Source organism: Anomaloglossus baeobatrachus, chromosome 1 (genome assembly GCF_048569485.1).
Source record: "Anomaloglossus baeobatrachus isolate aAnoBae1 chromosome 1, aAnoBae1.hap1, whole genome shotgun sequence".
NCBI lineage: Eukaryota > Metazoa > Chordata > Amphibia > Anura > Aromobatidae > Anomaloglossus > Anomaloglossus baeobatrachus.
The window spans coordinates 730,318,553-730,337,490 of record NC_134353.1 but is presented as its reverse complement, the minus strand read 5'-3'; the positions used below and the strand labels follow the sequence as shown (position 1 = coordinate 730,337,490).

Below are 18,938 nucleotides of genomic sequence, written 5' to 3'. Positions count from 1 at the left end.
TGCAAAGCTCAAATATTGATCATTTAATGAACACAGAAAGGTCAGATTTTAGCAAGACAAAAGTTTTATCGCCTTGTCATATAATGCACCCAATCCTAGTTTACATCCTTAACTGTGCTCACTAAATGATCGGTTAATTAGTGGGTGTGTATAAAAAGAAACCCAGCACCCCAGACCTTCAGTTGAACTGCAACTTGACCTGACAACATGCCAAAAATCCACCCTGCGACAAAAGCCTTGATTATCAAGAGGCTAAAGAACAGATCCACTGCAGAGGTGGCTGACACCTTTAATGTGTTTCAGCATCAAGTGCAAAGAATTAAAAAAAGATTTGAAGAGACTGGAGATGTTTTTGACAAGCCCAGGTCCGGCAGACCCAGCAAAACAACTGCTCAGGAGGATCGTTTGTTGGTTAGAAAATTCAAAGCCAGCCCCTCTTCCACTGCAGCAGAGCTCCAAAAGGCCTGGTCACCTCAAGTCCCTGTGTCAACTAGAACAGTTTATGGGATTCTGTCTCGGCAATGGCCTCCATGGTTGAATCAGTGCCCAGAAATCAGCATTAAACAAAAGGTAATTAAAAAAACGTGTGGCATTTGCCAAGTCCCACAGCCTGCTAAACAGATGGACGCTGGAAAAGTGGCAGAAGGTGGATTTCTCTGATGAATCTTCAGTTGAATTACACCACAGCCACTGCAAATACTGCAGGAGACCTACTGGAGCCCGTATGGATCCAGAAAACAGTTAAGTTTGGTGGTGGAAAAATCATGGTCTGGGGTTACATTTCAGTATGGGGGTGTGCGAAACATTTGCAAGGTGGAAGGCAATATCAATAGCCTAAAATATCAAAAAGTATTAGCTACCTCTTACATTCCCAATCATAAAAGGGGTCAAATTCTGCAGCAGGATGGTGCTCCATCTCATACATCCATCTCTACAACAAAGTTCTTCCTGGCAAAGAAGAGCAAGGTGCTCAAGGACTGGCCAGCCCAGTCACCAGACATAAACATCATTGAGCATGTTTGGGGTAGGATGAAAGAAGAAGCTTGGAAGACAAAACCAAAGAATCTAGATGAACTTTGGGAGCCATGTAAGACTGCATTCTTTGCTATTCCTGATGACTTCATAAATACATTTTATGAATCATTGTTGAACCGCATGGATGCAGTCCAAGCTCATGGAAGTCACACAAAATATTAAATATGGCTCTAATAGCACCACAACTTCATTCACCAATGTTATGCAACATATCTTTGTATTAGAAGTTAATTATTTGTTTGAATTTCACATTCTTTTTGTGGGCGACAAAACTTTTGTCTTGTCAAAATCTGACCTTTCTGTGTTCATTAAATGATCAATATTTCAGCTTTGCAGCAACTTTATTTGCATAGCCTAAACCAAATTTTGGAGGGTTTCAGCCTTCAAAAGAGTAATTTATGAAACCAATGGATGCATTTTAGGCCTTGTGCGCACACTGCGTTTTTACCCGCGTTTTTGCTGCATTTCTGCTGCAGAAATTTCGTGAGAAAATGGTTGTAACCTTTCTGCAGACATTCCCCAGCAAAACCTATGGAAGTAAAAATTAGCTGTGCGCACACTGCGTTTTTTTTCTCAAGAAAATTCTTTCAGTAGATTTTTCTTGAGAAAAAGATTGAGCATGTCACTTCTTTTCTGCAGGTAGCTGCGTTATTCACCCTATTGACTGTAAAGTAAGCATGAAATACCACAGGGAATAACGCAGGTAGCAAATTATGTGCGTTTCATTGCGTTTCCCTGTTATTCCCGCGTTATTTCGCATTTTTCAGGACATTATGTTCATCACTGCCCTGCGTTTTGCAGGGAAGTGATGTCATTATGACAGGAAGAGGAAGATGAGCAGAGAGTAAAAACACATATCACACTCACACACAGACATATAGAATGCACATAGAAATCAAACCTACATATTAAAAATAAAAAACGAAAAAAAAAACGTGGGCTCCGCCAAATTTTTATCGCCCAGCCAAGGTAAACACACAGCGGCGGCCTGGTATTCTCAGGCTGGGGAGGGCGAGGGCCATGGTTAATGCCCCCCTCCTCCCGCAGCCGAGAATATCAGCCCGCCGCTGCCCCGAGAATGTCGCACCCATTATGCGACAGTCCCAGCATGTTACCGTCTCTTCCCGATTGCCGTGATGCGGTGGCAATCGGGGTAATAAGGTGTTAATAGCAGCGCATCGCTGCCACTAAGTCCTAGCTTAATCATGGCAGCGTCTATGAGACAGCTTCCATAAATAACCTGTAAGTGAATAAACACACACACACCGAAAAATCCTATATTTTAAATAAAATAACAAAAAAGCCCCCTCTTTCACCACTTTATTAAACCCTCCCCCCCAACACAGCTCCGGCGTAATCCACACAGGTCCCACGACGCTTGCGGACTGCTCCAGCCGCATCTGACACAGTACTCAATGCAGCCTTGTTCAGTGAGCGATGCTGCAGGGGTAACTACAGGTCATTTCTCAAGGTCGGTAATGTGAACACATTACCGCTCACGAGAACTGCAATGTGTCCTCACAGGGACTCTATTGATTGATTTGTCCTCTATTATCTATCAATTATCTTTCTATCTATCCATCTATCCATTGTCTATTTATCTGTCTATTTATCTATCCATCAATTTATCTATTCATCTATCCATCTTTCTATCCATCCATTATCTATTTATTTATCTGTCTATCTATTATCTATTCATCTATCCATCTTTCTATCCATCCATTATCTATCAATCTATTTATCTTTCTATCGATTATATTATTTATTGCTGTTAAAGCATTAAAAAAAAACCGCAGGGAACAACCTGCAAAAAAACACGGTAAAAAAACAGCTAATCCTTATGACAGGTGCGACTTGCTAGGGGGGGGTTGTACTAAGATTCCATTCACTTGTAGTGTGCTGTGATGTAGAAGCAGCACAGGTCTTCAACTGAGGATCTTGTTTCACTACCAAAGTTGCCGTGTAGTCCCAGCTTTAATCTTCGGGTATGTGAACGTAACATCTTTAAGACCGAAGTCTTCCTGGGCAAAGGAAAATGGTGGTGGTCTTTCACTGGCAACCTTTGCAATCAGTTCACCATAGCTAATTTTTTTTTCTGTGACTTAAACTAAAACCAGAAAGTAGTTTCCTAGTAGAAGCCACCTCAAAAGCATGATTTTTTTTTTTTTTTTTTTAAACCATTTTACGGTTTCCGAACCATGAAGCTGTTTAGTGCCTTCTGAATAGGCTTATCTCTGCCACCACCTAATTGATGAAGCAATCCTAAAATATCACCATCGACCCTTTATCGGGCCTGGCTACATGACTAAAGTTGGTGTCACACACAGCGACGACGACAACGACGTCGCTGCTACATCACCATTTTCTGTGACGTTGCAGCGACGTCCCGTCGCTGTGTGTGACATCCAGCAACGAGCTGGCCCCTGCTGTGAGGTCGTTGCTCGTTGCTGAATGTCCTGCTTCATTTTTTCGTCGTCGCTCTCCCGCTGTGACGCACACATCGCTGTGTGTGACAGTGAGAGAGCGACGAAATGAAGCGAGCAGGGAGCAGGAGCCAGCGTCTGGCAGCTGCGGAAAGCTGTAACCACTGTAAACATCGGGTAACCAAGGGAAGACCTTTCCATGGTTACCCGATATTTACCTTCGTTACCGCTCCTGCTGCTAGTGCCGGCTCCTGCTCTGTGCACATGTAGCTGCAATACACATCGGGTTAATTAACCTGATGTGTACTGTAGCTAGGAGAGTAAGGAGCCAGCGCTAAGCAGTGTGCGCGGCTCCCTGCTCTCTGCACTGTGACATGTAGCTGCAGTACACATCGGGTTAATTAACCCGATGTGTACTGTAGCTAGGAGAGCAAGGAACCAGCGCTAAGCAGTGTGCGCGGCTCCCTGCTCTCTGCACATGTAGCGACGTTATGATCGCTACTGCGTCGCTGTGTTTGACAGCTAAGCAGCGATCATAACAGCGGCTTACAAGGTCGCTGTTACGTCACAGAAAATGGTGACATAACAGCGATGTCGTTGTCGTTATGTGTGACACCAGCTTAAGGATAAGAAACCAGCAATGCCATGTTCAGACAAGTGTGTCAGGGTGTTGACCTGCCTCAGTGCGAAGCAGATCAGATTCAAGTGTAGGTCAAATGGAGAACATTTCTGCTTGCAGAGAGTGCCAAACCGGGGTAAGGAAACCTATAGGCCTTGCAACGCTCCTCTGGGAAATATGCAGTCTCTTCAAAACTATGGAGATGTGAAAAACTCTTGTGGCACCAATTCTCTGCAGTCTTGAAATCTGTTATGTGAAAACATACCCTTGGAGCAAATTACTTTCATTATAAGGGTTGGCTTGGTTGTGCGACCTGCTCTAATAATGGAAAATGCTCATTTGGCCAGCTTTGAAGAAGAATACTGCCACATTTCATGGTTCAGATCAGTGGTGTAATGATCGCGGTTGCGGAAAGTGCAACCTCGTCCATGCGAAAGAGATTCCCGGTGACATCTGCGACTTTCCGCTAGATGTGCCTCCAAAGATTAACATTCAGCTGAAGTGTGTGGCAGCACAGACACTCCTGAGCTTCCTGCGCTGCAATACGGCAGCTGACATCTGTGTGCCGGTCTCAAGCAGCACATGGCAGTAATGTAATGTGCTGCCTGTACCAGCACACTGATGTCATACTAAGAAAAATGCCCAGGATTGGAGATTTTGTTGTAAAAATTGCTAGGACAGGTGACACCATTACACAAATGTCTTTATAGGATCTAGAATGCTCCAAAGACCTATACATCTGTCCATCATGGAGGTCCAGGGCCAAATATGCACTGTAGCCCATAGGACTCTGGCTGCACCACTGGTTCAGAGATTTACAACCTTCCCACTATACAAAATTGCAGATATGACTAGAAGACAATTGCCATGACAGACTTCATTGTATTCCCCCAGTGGAATAAGGACAGGTGATCATGAATACAAAAGGTAAGTGGAGTAAATTAAAGTGTATTACAGCAGCGCTCCAATGAAATAGCCCAAGATATTAGTGGTTGAAGTCCACACTTCAGCCCTTGTTCATTGATCCTATAGCCAGAAAACTGGTCCCAAATTAAAAGAAACAAAAAAAAAAAAAAGACCCAACTACACGCTTACACACCCATGTCATCCATACCTGCCCATATCAACAGTCAAGTGAATGGGAAGTTAAGAAGACCCAAACAAATGACAGCATTTGGGAGAGCTTAGGATCTGGGGTGTCCTATTTTAGCCTGCCGATTGGCTGATCTCAGATCAGCCACGGATACATGTCAGACAGCAACTCCTTCCTAGAGAGCACCACAGCACTCAACACCATTGCGCTAGCCCCTGGGTTGACAGACATACAAGGGTTTTTGGTTTTTTTGTACTTTTGAACGCCCATTAATTTTAACAAATGATGTACTATAAAAACAGGTGGGGAGTTCAAATTAGATTCTCAAGCTCAGTCTGTTTGCAAAAGATACCAAATAACCATAGGGTTTTTTGCATTGCAGTGGTTAAAAAAAAATAAAAACAAAAAAATCCTCTCATGCAAAGCTCAACTGTGAAAGTGCACCAAACTTGTCCAGGTGGCCAACTTGCTGACTAGAAGTCATGACCAACAATTGCAGAATTAGAATTAAGGGTTAACGTTATCCAGAAGAGTGGGATTATTGAAGTTTGGGCTCCTAAAGCATTTAGGCTGCTTTCACACTACTTTTTTTTTAACATCCATCATGAACGTTTTTTTAACGCAAAAACGGATCCAGTGCAAATGCGTTTTAATTTCAATGCATTTGCAATGGACTCGCGTCAACATGCGTTTGCGTGCGTTATAGTGAGGATCCAGCGACTTGCAGTTTTTTAACTGTTTTCAAAAACGCTACTTGTAGCGTTTTTGATCTGCGTCCAAATACTGCAAATTGCTGGATCCTGACTAAACAGCACGCAAACGCAGGTGAACGCTGGCATGCTGATAGACAGAATCCTGCTTGCTCTACTGAGCATGCCCAGAAACCAGCCTCGTGTGATCAGTCCCTCTCCCCCCCTCCCTCTCTCTCTCTCTCTCTCTCTACCTCCCTCACTCCCCCTCCCTCTCTCCCCACCTCCCTCCCTCTCCCCCGCCTGAGAGCGGAGGACGCTTGTAACCAAGGTAAACATTGGGTAACCACGGTCTTCGTTACCCGATGTTTATCTTGGTTACATGTGCAGGGAGCAGGCAGCCGTCTCCTGGCAGCTGCAGACGCTCGTAACCAAGGTAAACATCGGGTAACCACGGTCTTCGTTATCCGATGTTTACCTTGGTTACGTGTGCAGGGACCCGGCTCCTAGCAGCTGCAGACACTCGTAACCAATGTAAATATCGGGTATCCAAGCAAGTTACCTGATGTTTACCCTGGTTACGAGCCTGCACAGCTGTCAGAAGCCGGCTCCCAGTCTTTCACGTTCAGTTCCCCTCACTCCTGATCACGACTCCAATGCCCACCCATAAACTTAAAGTGACAGAATCCTGCAAAATAACACATGCGTTTGCATGCTTTTTTTGCTGTAAAAGCAGAATTCGTTTTTGCAGCAAAAAAACGTTCATGGCGCATGTTAAAAAAACGTAGTGTGAAAGCAGCCTAACCGGTATACAAACCAGATACAATTCTTATGAATTACTAATTAGTTTTATTAGAAGAAAAAAAAAATCTATTAATGAAGAAACTGGAAAAAATAAAATAGCAAGAAAACCTTCTCGTCTGCACTATGTGCAGGTAATTGCCAACAGTGCTTACACAGGGAGGGATTTGATTATTCCCAATTTACCAGAATCACTGGTGTGCAGTTTAGAAACTGGGAAGAGATTAAGCGAAAGCTTAGCACAACAAAATGTGCCTTTTACCTGGAATTGAAGAGTAGAATTAATCTTTATAGAAAAACTTTCATACTGACTTGTACATGGAACTCTGCCAAAACGGAGGAAATGATAAATCCCACATTTAAAGGATTTACAGATAAGGTCATAAAAACATTTCTAAATAAGTGATGCATGAATATATACATTAGTCTAAATAGAGGGGGAGGACATCTGTTAAAACTTTGAGGACGATGAGTTTACATGAAAGCAACACATTCAAAACCTGGTGAAGAACAGCATTTATCTGTATATGAAGTGACCCATCGTTAACCCTTAACGATCACTTGTATGATTGTTCGCCCCTGTACAGTACAACTTGTAGAGCAGTTTTTGGCCTGGAGCCAAATTTCTGATGGAAACACTACGTTCTGTGCCACATACTGTAAAAGGTGGACAGAACTATTAGGCCTGAGACAAACTGCGAGAAAAACTGTGCAAATTGAGTGCGAAAAAAAAAAATCTCATTCCACTCGGCTCAATATTAGCCTGTGTCAGCACCCTTGAGCGATTATTTTCTCATCCCTAATCGGCCCGAGAAAAGTCACAGCATGCTGCTATTGTACTGTGATCATTGTTTCTCTTGCACCCATTCAAGTCAATGGGGCGAGAGAAAAATCACACTACATTCGCGGTACACCGGGTACCGCGAGTATAGTGCGAGAATGCCAATAGCCAGCTACTGAGGAGAGGGAGATAAATGCCTCCCTCTCCTCAGTGCCTGCCGGCCCACACCCCGCAGCTCAGGTCCGCACGCACGATCGGACCTAAGTCGCAGGCACACTCGCATGACACTCTGCTCTGCTGTACTGCCAGCGTGAGCAGAGCATCATGCGAGGGGATTGCAGTAATCCCCATGTGGCCCCAGCCTTAAGGCCACTTCACACATAACGAGATCGTGAACGAGATCGTTACTACGTCACAGTTTCTGTGACGCAAGAACGACTTTAATAGCGATCTCGTCACGTTTGACACGTACCAACGATTCACCCCCTGCTGCGAAATCGCTGATCGATGCCGAACAGCTTGGGCCATTTTTGGCTTGTTGGAGTCCTGCTGGGCTGAATGAATCTGTATGTTTGACACCCTACTAACGATTTCGTTGACGACCTAGATGAGATGCACAAAGGAGTGTAGTTGCGTCCCCGTTTCCACGCCCCTTCTGCACCGATTGGTTGGCGCTGAGAACAATAGCGTGTAGTTACGTCACCATTTCCGCGCCCCTCTCTGCACCGATTGGTTAGCACTGAGAACACTACTGCATTCTGATTGGGTATCGCTTCATGCTTTGTTCCCTTTTGAGTCTTCTAGGAACAAACCTGTGACTACACCCAGATTCATTCGTGCTTTGTTCCCGCTTGCTTGGTTTTCGGATCAAAGCCGCATCTGCACTTGGTTTAATCCCTCATTCATTCCCGAGCGTGTCGCTGTGAGGATCGAAACTGGGATTATTAATAGATAGCATAGACGGCTGCATTTTCTGGAATGGGTAAGTCATTTTTGAAAAGTCTTTTTTATTTGTTCCATGTTTTTGTTATAGTATTGATAGTATTTGTGTTTATAGATAGTAATTATTATTGCAGATAATGAAAGTGGTTGGCTGTTATCTGTATACATATTGCCTTTTGTGCGTCCATCCATAGTGTTGTCCTTTTATGTGTCCTTATCTAGTATTGCTGGCTATTTTGTCTCTCTACTACAGCCGCCATTTTGTGTCTCTGACACAGTTACAAATAGAACTGGTGCACTTCTATGGGGGCGGCCATTTTAGTGTCTCTTCTACACCCCCCAAAAAAATGTGATTGGTTTATAGCAACTTCTCTCATCTATACATGTTTTTTTGCAGTGTGGACAACATGAACGACATGCAGCGTGTTGTGCTGGGTGCTGCATTGATGTTTGAGGCCGGTCAGCTACGTGAAGGGGAACAGAGGCGTTCCAAACAAAAGCGATGCATGTGGACCAGAGAGTGGCTGCAGAAGAGGTACAAATACTCCCACATGCAACTTCTAAGAGAGCTGCAGGAGAATAATCCTCAGGATTTCCACAACTTTCTGCGGATGTCAGAGGAATCATTCAACCTTTTACTCGAAAGAGTTACGCCTATTATTCAGCGCAAGAATACAGCGATGCGTGCTGCCATCCTCGCAGATGAAAGATTGGCAGTCACGCTGCGTTTCCCGGCCACCGGACGCTCCCTGCAAGACTTGCATTTTTCTTCTGCAATTTCAAGGTCCCTGCTCAGCGTTCTTATTCCGGAGACATATAAAGCAATTTTCCACAGTCTGCGTAACTACATTGAGTTCCCCAAAACTGTGGAGGAATGGCAAAAGATTGCCTCCGATTTTGAGCACCTGTGGCAGTTCCCGAACTGTGGTGGGGCTTTGGACGGGAAACATGTGCGGATCACTCAACCACTGAACAGCGGCTCCTATTTTTATAACTATAAGGGCTATTTTAGCATCATCCTAATGGCCCTTGTGAATGCCAATTACGAATTTATTGCTGTTGATGTTGGCATGAATGGCAGGGTTTCTGACGGTGGGGTTTTAGAGCACACAGGCTTTGGTGAACATTTGCAAAATGGTGAACTGCACTTGCCCCCCAACTCTGACACTACCGCAAACCTTAACTTTGTATTTGTGGACGATGAAGCATTCCCACTTCATCCCAATCTCATGAAACCATTCCCCCAGAAAAGTCTAACGGCGGAAAGACAAAGGTTCAATTACAGATTATCAAGGGCACGCAGGGTTGTGGAAAATGCCTTTGGGATAATGGCAAATCGCTTCCGAGTTTTCCACACACCAATTAACCTGAGTCTACCATCAATAGACGCAGTTGTTTTGGCCTGTTGCGCCCTTCACAACTTTCTTCGACGGCGAGATGCAATTACGTACTGTCCAACAGGCTTTGTAGACTCTGTTGACTTAAATGGTGAAGTGGTGCTTGGCGAATGGCATTCTGAAGATCCCACAATCGCAGGACTTCAACCATTGGCGCCCAGCAGAAATACCGATGATGCGAAGGCCTGTCGAGAAAAGTACTGCCAATATTTTAATGGTCCTGGTGCAATTACGTGGCAGCATTAGATAGACTTGTATTGATCACATTTATGCAGAGCTATAATTTCTTGTATTGATTTGTTTAATACTTTCCTTCTTAATTTTAAAATATATGGTTACATGTAGTGTTATGTTCATCACATTTATACTAAAATGTCATTTTTTAAAAATGATTACTTTAATAAACAGTTGTTTTTACTTTTCACAAGATTTGTTTGTCATTCATTCGCTATTAAGGGCTACTGTGGGGAGCAGTACCACCATTGCTGCTGTTCCATCACCCCCGGAGGCACCATACAGCAGCGGCGGATTAAGGTGGCGTCACGAATATAAACTACAATCACCCCTACTGAAGCCATATCAGTTGACTCCCGCTAGGGTCACGGAGTCGGGCCCCGCCACCACTGACGACCCCCAGACTAGTTCGGCCCGGCACCAGGTGTCCCATAGCCCTGGGGTGGGCGAGTCATCACCGCTAGCATTGGGCCTCCTGCTCCGGATCGCACATTGAGAGTGAGCGTAGCGATTCTTCTCATCACTGTACCGCTGTCAGTTCAGGACAGCGGTGGGTGACGTCACAACTGTGCTATGTCCAGACCACGCAGCGGACGAACATGATGAATAAGTGGTGTCAAGGGTCGTTTTTGCAACAACTGCGTGCCAAAATATGCGCCAAACCACTTGATTTCCACCACATATTACATATCGGTGTACTAAGAAGAAATTGCACAATATATTTTATGGTGAATTTTTTCATGATACCCTAGTAAAAATGCTCAATGGTATGACTAAAATTTGATTTTTGGGTTTAAAAGTAAAATGTTCACTTTTAACTTCAACATTGCTTTTCTTTATGTGAAACCCTGAAAAGGTTTATTTACTTCCTCAATTTGGCGTTCAGCTGTATGAGGAATACATCATTTAGGACTCTTCTACAATTATGATTTCCATGTGCCAATGCAATTAAAAAAAAGAGAATTTTGTTACTTACCGTAAATTCTTTTTCTTATAGTTCCGACATGGGAGACCCAGACCATGGGTGTATAGCTACTGCCTCCGGAGGACACACAAAGTACTACACTCAAACGTGTAGCTCCTCCCTCCGGGCTATATACACCCCCTGGATGACAATCTAACCAGTTCAGTGCAAAAGCTGAAGGAGGACATCCACCCATAAGTAGAAATAGAGTAAAACTCGGAAAAACCGGAACCTCTGTCTACAACAAGAGCCGGTGAAAACACACGGAACAAGAACTGCCAACAGGCAACAGGGAGGGTGCTGGGTCTCCCATGTCGGAACTATAAGAAAAAGAATTTACGGTAAGTAACAAAATTCTCTTTTTCTTCATCGTTCCTTATGGGAGACCCAGACCATGGGACGTCTCAAAGCAGTCCATGGGTGGGAAATAAACAAAACTGAGAAGTAGGCAAAACCTAACTTCACAAGTGGGCGACAGCCGCCTGAAGGATGCGTCTGCCCAAGCTCGCATCTGCCGAAGCATGAGCATGCACTTGGTAGTGCTTCGAAAAGGTGTGCAGACTAGACCAAGTGGCAGCCTGACAAACCTGCTGAGCCGTAGCCTGGTGCCTGAAAGCCCAGGAGGCACCGACAGCTCTGGTCGAGTGTGCCTTGATCCCCGGCGGGGGAGGCACCTGAGAACATTGGTAGGCATCGGAGATGGCCGACCTAATCCAACGAGCTAGGGTCGGTTTAGAAGCCGAGAGACCCTTGCGCTGACCCGTGGTTAGCACAAAAAGAGAGGTGCACCGCCTAAGAGCGGCGGTGCGTGACACATAGATTCGGAGCGCCCGCACCAAATCCAAGGTATGCAACGCCTTCTCCAAGCGATGCACAGGGGCCGGACAAAGGGAAGGCAATGAAATGTCCTGGTTAAGGTGGAAAGGAGACACCACCTTAGGGAGAAAATCCGGAGTCGGACGGAGAACCACCTTGTCTTGGTGAAACACTAAAAAAGGTGATTCCGAAGAGAGCGCAGCCAAATCAGAGACTCTCCTGAGAGAAGTTATGGTCACTAGAAAAACCACTTTCTGTGAAAGTCTAAACAAAGGAACCTCCCTAAGAGGCTCAAAGGGGGGTTTCTGTAAGGCTGTGAGGACCAGATTAAGATCCCAGGGATCCAAAGGCCGCCGGTAAGGAGGAATGATGTGAGATGCGCCCTGTATGAAGGTGCGCACCTGAGCCAGTCGGGCGATACGCCGCTGGAATAATACCGACAGAGCCGACACCTGTCCCTTGAGGGAATTGAGGGATAGTCCTAGCTGCAGACCGGACTGTAGAAAGGACAGGATGGTCGGCAAAGAGAACGGCCAAGGAGCATGGCCGGAAGAGCGACACCAGGACAGGAAAATCTTCCAAGTCCTGTGGTAAATCTTGGCCGAGGAATACTTCCGAGCCTGAGTCATAGTAGAGATGACCTCAGAAGGAATGCCTGAAGCCGTCAGGACCCAGGACTCAAGAGCCACGCCGTCAATCTGAGAGCCGCAGAATTCTGGCGGAAAAACGGACCTTGAGAGAGAAGGTCTGGGCGGTCCGGGAGATGCCACGGCATTTCTACGGACAGACGGAGCAGATCTGGGTACCAAGCTCGCCTGGGCCAGTCCGGAGCAATGATTATGACCCGACGGCCCTCCATTCTGATCTTGCGCAGAACCCTGGGCAAGAGAGCTAGAGGAGGAAACACGTAGGCCAGACGGAACTGGGACCAATCTTGAACCAGCGCGTCCGCTGCGAAGGCCTGAGGATCGTGGGAGCGAGCCACGTAAACCGGGACCTTGTTGTTGTGCCGGGATGCCATTAGATCCACTACCGGAGTGCCCCACTTGCGGCAGATTGACCGGAACACTGCCGGATGCAGGGCCCACTCGCCGCTGTCCACGGTTTGACGGCTGAGATAATCGGCCTCCCAGTTTTCTACGCCTGGGATGTGGACTGCGGATATGGTGGACTTGGAGTCCTCCGTCCACTGAAGGATTCGTTGAACCTCCAACATCGCCAGGCGGCTGCGAGTCCCGCCCTGGTGATTGATGTAGGCAACCGCTGTCGCGTTGTCCAACTGGACTCGAATGTGCTTGCCCGCCAACAGGTGGTGAAAGGCTACGAGAGCTAGAAGAACAGCCCTGATTTCCAGCACATTGATCGAGAGGGCTGATTCGGACGGAGTCCAAGTGCCCTGTGCTCGGTGGTGGAGAAATACTGCCCCCCAGCCGGAGAGGCTGGCATCCGTGGTGAGGATCACCTAGGACGGAGTCAGGAAGGAGCGTCCCTGTGACAGAGAGAGGGGCCGAAGCCACCACTGAAGAGAGCTCCTGGTCTGTGGCGACAGAGCCACTAGCCTGTGCAAGGAAGAGGTCCGCTTGTCCCAACAGCGGAGAATGTCCAGCTGCAGGGGACGCAGATGGAACTGGGCAAAGGGAACCGCTTCCATTGACGCCACCATCTGACCCAGCACCTGCATGAGGTGCCTGATGGAATGACGGCGGGGCTTCAACAGAGAGCGCACCGCCAAATGAAGGGACTGCTGTTTGACTAAGGGCAGCTTCACAAGCGCCGGCAGAGTCTCGAATTGCATCCCTAGGTACGTAAGTTCCTGGGTCGGGGTCAGAGTGGACTTGGGCAGATTGACAAGCCACCCGAACTGAACAAGCGTGGCGAGAGTGAGCGAGACACTCCGCTGACAGTCTGCACTGGATGAGGCCTTGACTAGAAGGTCGTCCAGGTAGGGGATTACTGCCAACCCCTGGAGATGCAGGACCGCAACCACTGCTGCCATGACCTTGGTGAAAACACGAGGGGCCGTGGCTAACCCGAAGGGGAGAGCCACGAATTGGAAATGTTCCTCTCCGATTGCAAAGCGTAGCCAACGCTGGTGTGAAACCGCAATAGGCACATGCAGATAAGCATCTCTGATGTCGATGGATGCTAGAAAATCTCCTTGGGTCATTGAGGCAATGACCGATCTCAGAGATTCCATGCGAAAGCGCCGCACCTGAACATGCTTGTTGAGAAGCTTAAGATCCAGGATGGGCCGGAAGGAACCGTCCTTCTTGGGGACTAGGAAGAGGTTTGAGTAGAAACCTCTGAACCGTTCCCGGGCGGGAACCGGAACAATTACCCCGTTGGCCTGCAAGGATGCCACGGCCTGTGAGAAGGCGGCGGCTTTGGAGCAGGGGGGGAGTGGACAGAAAAAATCTGTTTGGCGGGCTGGAAGAAAATTCTATCCTGTAGCCGTGGGAGATGATATCCCGCACCCACTGATCGGAGACGTGTTGAAACCACACGTCGCCAAAGTGGGAGAGCCTGCCACCGACCAAGGACGTTGCTGGCGCAGCCAGATAGTCAAGAGGAGGCTGCCTTAGTGGCAGCGGCTCCTCCGTTCTTCTGAGGACGCGGCTTCGCGCGCCAGTTGGGTTTTCGATCCTTGGCTGAGGTAGTGGACGAAGCAGAGGGCTTAGAGGATGACCAGTTAGAGGAACGAAAGGAACGAAACCTCGACTGGTTCCTGCCCTGGACAGGTTTCCTGGTTTTAGTTTGTGGCAAGGAAGTACTCTTCCCGCCAGTAGCTTCCTTAATAATTTCATCCAGTTGTTCACCGAACAGCCGGGACCCAGCAAAGGGGAGCCCAGCAAGGTACTTCTTAGAAGAAGCGTCTGCTTTCCACTCTCGAAGCCACAAGATCCTGCGGATCGCGAGAGAATTAGCGGAAGCCACCGCCGTGCGGTGAGAAGCCTCCAGAATGGCAGACATGGCGTAGGATGAAAAAGCCGAAGCCTGGGAAGTTAAGGCAACCATCTCGGGTATAGAGTCCCTGGCGAGGGAATGTATCTCCGCCAAAGAGGCAGAGACTGCCTTAAGAGCCCACACTGCTGCAAAGGACGGGGAGAACGAGGCTCCTGCCGCCTCATATACAGATTTGGCCAGAAGGTCAACCTGGCGGTCAGTGGGATCCTTAAGAGAGGTGCCATCGGCCACAGATACGACTGTCCGAGCTGAGATTCTAGACACCGGAGGGTCTACCTTTGGAGAATGAGCCCACTCCTTAACCACTTCTGGTGGAAAGGGAAAACGGTCATCAGAACTACGCTTTGGAAAGCGTTTGTCAGGACAGGCCCTGGGCTTGGTAACAGTGGCCTGAAAACTGGAGTGGTTAAAAAACGTACTCCTAGCTCTCTTAGGAGAGGTAAACTGGTGTATTTCTACCAGAGAGGCTTGTTCCTCTGACACTGGTGGATTGAGGTTCAGTACGGAGTTAATGGATGCAATCAAATCACTAACATCCGCATCACCCTCAGATAAGTCAATGGGGTACACAGAGGTAGCGTCTGAGCCCACAGTAAAAGTATCCTCCTCGCCCTGCACCTCAGCTCGTGAATCAGAGCCGTGGGACGAGGAAGGAGAAGGGTGCGTCTCCGTTTAGGAGGACGGGGTCCTAAAACATGCTCTGAGAGCTCTGCAGAGCTCGGAGCAGCAGAGGCGCCTTGAGGAGAGGGCTGATGCATGGTCAGCAGAGTCCGGGACAGCTGTCCCATGGAGTCGGCAAAAGACTGGGAGATAGCTCTGGAAAAAGATGCTACCCAAGCCGGGGGTTCAGCCACCGGGGCCGGAGCAGCCGGGGGGACCCCTGAAGAGGCTCCAGGCTGAGGCATCACCATGTTAGAGCAGGCATCACAATGTGGATATGTGCTCGGTTCAGGCAGAATGAGCTTACATGCAGTGCATATAGAGTACAGCTTTGCAGACTTGCTCTAGTGAGAGACATGCTGCTGAGGTGGAGGCTCTGCAGTAAAGAATACACTCCTATAGAATGACCCCCTGAGAGTGTATAATAAAGCCCACAACCAGAGGTTGTGGCTTACCATACCGGTTTTTGTGTGCCCTCCGGATTCCACAGCTCGGACCCCCAGTAGATGCAGAAGTTGCAGCAGCCAGCGCCGATCAGTGTGTGAACGCTGATAAAATGGCGCCGGAGTGAGGAGGGGGGGCGGGGTTTAGCCCAAGATTGGGAATCCGGAGGGCCAAGGAGAGATACAGGGGAGGGAAACATCTCCTCAGAGAGGAGTGTCCTCCCCTCTGCTGAACGGCCGGTGGGCGGCGCCGCACTGTTCCCCTGCAAGACTGACATGCAGGGGGACTGAAACCGAAACTAGGCCGCAACTGAAGCCGGGGCCTAGATTTTGACATGCGGCCGACGAGCAGGCACCCTCGGCGCGGTTCTCAGGAAAAACCCAGAGAACCGGCCGGAATTCACAGCAAAGTCAAAAGACACACTCTCCCCTTAATAAATGTACCCGGGACCCCTGAAAAACGTCTCAATACTTAGCTTTTGAGACGCAGGGCCAGGTCCCTGGGGGGGGGGTTAAACGCTCCATCCGGCAGGATCCTGACAGGGCTGCGGATGGAGACCGGTCTCCTGCAAGGCAGAGAGGACCGTGATGGCTCCCACTTCAAGCCAGAGCCTCAGAGGATGGTGAAGGAGCGCGGCATGTGAAGGCTCCAGCCTTGTAAAGTCAACCTTAACAGCACCGCCGACACAGTGGGGTGAGAAGGGACATGCCGGGAGTCCAGACTGGACCCGCTTTTCTTCCATATCTTTGAAATCAAAAATCTTAAAAATTAAAAATCAGAGAATGCATGTGTGTGTGTGACCTCCTGAAACACAAAGCATTGAACTGGTTAGATTGTCATCCAGGGGTTGTATATAGCCCGGAGGGAGGAGCTACACACGTTTGAGTGTAGTACTTTGTGTGTCCTCCGGAGGCAGTAGCTATACACCCATGGTCTGGGTCTCCCATAAGGAACGATGAAGAAAAAAAAAAAACAAAAAAAACACAATGTTATATGAAGCCGTATACCTTTTTTTTGTTTTTTAAACGGGGACGTTTGTGCGTCTCCGAAACCGTCATCAAACGACATCTCATTATCGAATTTTTATAATTGTATGTGCGCTCGCAGTGTGTGCTAAAACGACCCTTGACACACCGTTTGCGTCATGGCGCGATTTCATTTCTGCAGCAAAGATCATTATGATTTGTTGTTGAAAGTGAGTCGCACTTTCACCTTCAATCATAGCAATTGTAATATTTCACCAATCAACAATCCAGCCATGGCCGAAGATGTAATATCATCGGCCATTGGCTGGAGCAGGCTCACCGCCCACCCCAATCTGATTGGAGCTAGCATTCATGTGATGCTATCTGTCGAATCAGATGTGGAGAGGCGTCACCACGGGTGACGCAACTGCGACCGATCATAACAATGGCGGCACGCAGGAGAGCGACAGCTTGGGGAGAGGCGGAGGTCCGTTACCTGATAAAAGAAGTGGATGCTCGCGACTGATTGTCGTGGGTCGCAAGAGCATCCACTTCTCCATAAAAAAAGTCGTATTGCGCAGGATCCAACGTGGGCTAAGGAGGAAGTTTCATTTGGAGCGTACCTGTGCCCAGATCCGCAAAAAACTTGCGGATCTGCGGTACCGCTCCAGTGCCCGGATCTCTGCCATACAAGCAGAGTTGCAGCCTAACCAAGGTAGGTGCAGATGAGTGTGCCTAGGCAACTTATAATGGTGTTCTTAAATATATCTATATATCTATCTATCTTAGATATAGATAGATACACAGACACTTGTGGTACGGGTTAATTACACTGACACTCGGGACACAGGAAAATTACGCAGACACTTGGCTCTCAACACCAAGATTTCCCATGATCTGAAATCCCTCTATCAGCACACAGCTTTCATATGTTCTGATATACCTCTTGTCCTTGGCACCCAGCTTCCCCATGCTTGGCAAAACATCATTCCCTCAGCACCCAGCTTTCCCATATCAGAGAGAGCATGGGAAAGCTGGGTGCTGTGGGTAGGAGCCTTTTTCCCTCAGCATAAAACTATTCCATCTCCTGCTTGTATCTTTGTCCCCCCTCATATATAGTTCTCCAAATACAATATTGGCCCCCACATGGCCTTCCATATAGTATAAAGGGTCCCACATAACCCTTCATATATTAGAATGCATCCCATAGTCCTCCATGAACTATAATGAATTTCCTAGAGTTCTCCATATATTATACTGCACCACATAGTCCACAATGTGTTATAATGCACCCACATAGTCCATGTATAAGGTAGGCTACGTAGTCCGCCATATATTTTAATGTACCCCCCACAGTCCTATATGTATCATAACGCAACCACATTAAACTTCATATTTTTTTTAAGAACCCCCAGAGGAGCAAGGGGCCGCAGAGGATCAAGAGGATCAACCCCCACAGGAGCATATGCCCCATGAGGATCCAGAGCCCCCGGTGGAGCTACAGCCACCAGAGGAGGAGGAGCACCCACATGAGCCACCGGCCGGATCGGCCCCCGGTAATTGTTTCATATAACAAACTCCATATAAAGTGCAAAACATAAAGCTGTTGAGTACTATAAAGTGTTTTTTGTTTTCATAGATGGTAGTCCAACCGGTTCTATAAGTCCATCAATATCGGACGAGGGGGAAAACCGTAAGTCATGAATCTCCTACTTCGTAATAAGCAGAAATAAAAATTATGATTTATAAGTTTTACCATTCCCTCCATAGGCATACCCACTTTGGCAGAACTCGTCTCCTCACAAGCAAACATCTTCGCTTCTCAGAGAAGACTGATGTCAGCCCAGAGGAGGCTGATGGCCAAAGTGGGGCGTCATGCGGCGATGCTGGCCCGTTATGTGGCTGGCCAAGGGGAGGGCAGCAGCAATTAACGGGGGTCTTCAATGGCTTTTTTCTTTGAACCTTTACATGTTGTTTTATAAGACTGCATACGATTACCAGCGGAACCTGAAATCTGAATACCATCGTCGGAGAAACCCCAAGACCAAATACCATTGCCTGACGAATCCGATAACCGAATACCATAACCAGAGGAACTTTAAGACGGAACG

The 18,938-nt window shown here is 47.6% G+C and overlaps 1 long non-coding RNA gene across 1 annotated transcript; it reads left to right on the top strand.

Moving 5' to 3' along the window:
• Positions 1–18,249: 18,249 nt before the first annotated feature.
• On the top strand, positions 18,250–18,667 carry LOC142299150 (uncharacterized). The gene is made up of 3 exons (XR_012752651.1): positions 18,250–18,383; positions 18,467–18,520; positions 18,598–18,667. It is a non-coding gene; the product is annotated as an uncharacterized LOC142299150 (long non-coding RNA).
• Positions 18,668–18,938: the final 271 nt, after the last annotated feature.